The sequence below is a fragment of the Cololabis saira genome, chromosome 5 (genome assembly GCF_033807715.1).
Source record: "Cololabis saira isolate AMF1-May2022 chromosome 5, fColSai1.1, whole genome shotgun sequence".
Classification (NCBI taxonomy): Eukaryota; Metazoa; Chordata; class Actinopteri; order Beloniformes; family Belonidae; genus Cololabis; species Cololabis saira.
In genome coordinates, this window is record NC_084591.1 from 15,694,258 (window position 1) to 15,697,872 (window position 3,615).

General features: G+C 42.0%; 1 pseudogene; it reads left to right on the top strand.

Moving 5' to 3' along the window:
* The first annotated feature begins 706 nt into the window (after window positions 1-706).
* On the top strand, window positions 707-1,960 carry LOC133444852 (ciliary microtubule associated protein 1A-like; annotated as a pseudogene).
* Window positions 1,961-3,615: the final 1,655 nt, after the last annotated feature.

Sequence of the window (3,615 nt, forward strand, 5' to 3'; positions counted from 1 at the left end):
TATAGTGACAAACAAGCACTAAACAATGTTTTTTAAATTCAGTGTATGTGCTGATTGCAGGGGAGAAAGGCTTAGACAAACTTCGGGAGATGGAAGAGAAGCTTAATAAGGTAAAACCATCCATTTGTTTAGCGTCAGTAACCATATTTAAAGGAAAACAACCCGTGATTCGTCGAGTTTGTGCAAATTTGGCAGACACCTTCTGGTCGTGAAACACGTCAATCTAGGTGTAAGACGTGTTTACTGATTTTGGTCGCGTTACGCCTCCGCTTTTCTCAGTCTTTTTGTTTTTTAAATGAAAAGTTTGTTCGTGAGATTCTTTGAAATGTGTTTCTTTGTTTGCTTCATGAAGAGCTGAAGCCTGTGGTGGGCTAGTAATACTTCTGTTACGATCGCTCACATGTTACTGAAGAGGATTTGAGAACAGTGTACAATGTTCAAATGCTGAACCTCTGCTGGATTTAGGTCAGAGGTGATCCTACTATCAAGTTTTAACAGAATATAAACTATGTTTCTAACAACAAAATCAAGTCAGGAGCTTTTTCTCATGATGGTATCTCTTTGTTTGTTGCAAAGCATTCCTAGTTTTTAGAGGGCACAAGACATATTTTGTGTTTTTGGAAAGACAATATCTCAAGTTACAGCCAAATCTGACAGCATTATTTAGTTATTGTTTAACTTAAAAGCCAATCCATCTTTGAAGGATATGCAAAGTGATGCACCCTGGGTTGGAACCTGTATAGACCGACCGAGAGGGCCAATATCTGCTCTCTAAGGCAGCCCCGGGCCAAAGTATTCACTGCCTGCACTTACAGGTAAATCTCAAATGACCATTTTTTTTTTTTCATAAGTAGTATTATTATGGTTTCATCTCGGTATTAAGATTACCTCCCTTCAACCTTTGATTAAGGTCAATACAAACATGACCCCACCAAACCGAAAGCACCGATGTTCTCTTTCGGACAACGTTTTTGGAAGGAAAATACTAACTGCTCTCCAGGACCAAGATATTTGATTCCTTCCAACATCACAAGACATGGCCACAGTTGTGCACCTGCATTTTCCATGCACAGCCTTCCAGAAGAACGACAAATGGTCAAGACCCCTGGACCAGGTCAGTGAGGCCCAGTATAACAGTCTTAAAACAGATTTTGCAGTGCTGAAATCAACATACAAGCAGTTTACCTGTCAGCTGTTTCTCTATGTACTGTTTTCTGGGGGGGTTTCAGGCCACTACTCCCCAGAGCATTCAGCGAAAGTGAAATTTCCTTCAGCTCCTGCATATTCTCTAACTGGGAGGCGCAAGCTGGACAGTAATAATGGCGGCCCAGGTAACAAGCATATTTGGTGTCAGCTTTATATATGAGGAGAATATTAGCGTTTCACATTCAAAAGTACATCAGCAAATTTTATCCGTTGCTCACGTCCAGGTGCATACCAGCTGCCCCATATGTTTGGGTCTAAAGCTGTAACCACACCTTCAGCACGCAGCTATACAATGGCCAGTCGCCTTGAAACTGGGAGCTTCTATGAGGACCTGCAGAAGGTACATATAAATATACATTAAAGGAACAGAGCCTTCCCAGTGTGGGGCTGCTCTCAGTACTGTGATTTCTCCTCCAGACCCCAGGCCCAGCTGTCTATGGAGCTGTGGACCCGTACATTTCCAGGCAGAAACCTCCACAGTACAGCATGATAGGGAGACATTTTCCTCCTCTTGACTCCACAAAGAAACCGGGTCCAGGAGCATACTATCCTGAGCGTGTAAGCAGCATTTCAGTTGATCAGAAACTCCTTGAATGTTCAACTTTTGTTCATGTATCAACATTTCTTTCCATTTTAGGTAAGCTTCACAAGCCCAACAGCTCCAAGCTTTACATTTGAACTGCGTCATTCTCAGTACATCTTTCCAATAGATGTTTTTAATAAATCAGCAAACCTCTTAAAACTACTGCCTTAATCATTATTTATTACTCATTTTCTCTAAAGTCACAGCCTGGATCAGTTTTGACAATAAGTAAAAATCCTATTGTAATATGTTTCATTTTGAAGCACAGATCTTTTTATCCTTTTATTTTCCTCATCATCGAATGAAAAAACTAGGGGTACTCAAGTTTCAGATCTGTTTGCATGTCTTAAATCTATTTTGCCAATTATAAGTAACTTATGTAATATGAATAGACTGCAACGAACAATTAGGGACTCAGTGCTTTTTTACTTGTATATCACCCCACGGACCAATAGAGGTCACTTTTTTTTATACCATTGTAGTGTATTTAACATTTCTAAAAATAGTCTGACCAATCCAAGGGCCCCTCCACACGTGGGGCCCCTAGGCTGCAGCCTAGGGAAGCCTGTGCATTAATCCGCGCATGCATACACACAGTAAACGATACACAGATATCAAGACTGCGTCCGAAATTGCATACTTCCACCCTAATGATTATGCGAGATTTTTTAGTGCGTCCGAAACATTAGAACGTACTCAATAGTATGCGCTATCCATACTCATTCCAGAGACATTTATTAGTGTGGATTGATGGACACTAGCTAAGCAGAAACTTCCCACAATGCAATGCAGTGGTGTTTGGTTGCTAAGTGATACGTATATGTCATAAGTATAATATTAAGTATAATAATATTATTATATAATATTAATATTATAATATTCGTATATAATAATATTATATAATGTCATCTTGTTTCGGCCAGGATAAACAGGAAAGAGCGGATCGGTGCGCTGCTACTGCTGCTGTGACAGGAGTTGTTACCAGTGGTGTAAAGTAACGAACTACAAGTACTTTGTTATTTTACTTAAGTAAGATTTTTGAGAATTTGTACTTTTATTGATACTTTCATTTTTCTGTACTTTTACTTTTACTTCATTACATTTTCAAGGAAAAAAATCGTACTTTTAATCCGCTATATTTAAAATTGGACACGTCGTTACTCGCTACAAATTAAAGAACAGCACAGCGGGGGCTGATTTATGGTTCCGCGTTACACGGGCGCAGAGCTACGGCGTAGGGTACGCGGCGGCGACGCACACCCTACGCCGTAGCCTACGGCGTAAGGTGTGCGTCGATTTAACGCGGAACCATAAGGCGGACGGGAAGGAAGGGGGGCGCGTGAACATACCGAGAAGGAGCCGCAGCTCCCGGGAGAGTTGCGCCGCAGAGGCGGGCCGGAAGGCCGGAAGAACCGCCGTTGCGTCGAGTACCGATGAGGACTGAAGCCTGAATTATGGTTCCGCGTTAAATCGATGCAGAGTCTCGCCGTAGGGTACGGGCCCTGCGTTGGTGTAACGCGGAACCATAAATCAGCCTTGAGCGGCAGCCGACGTGTGTCCATGCGCACCATTCTTTGATTCCACCCCTTCTAAGGAGGTTTTGGCATTTAAAAGTTCAAAAGTCTCATCCTTTATCAGCTGGGGTTGCTTAATGTTGTCACTGCATACTACAGGCTGAGGGTGAACCTGTCAGCGGGGCCAATGGGGTACAGCAGCAGTGATGAGCAAAGGGAGAAATTAAAATGGGGTAATGGAAACAAACGCTAAAGGGGTCAGAATAATATCACCATTATTTAGAGTTGTAAGCAAATTCTTGGATTCTTCAT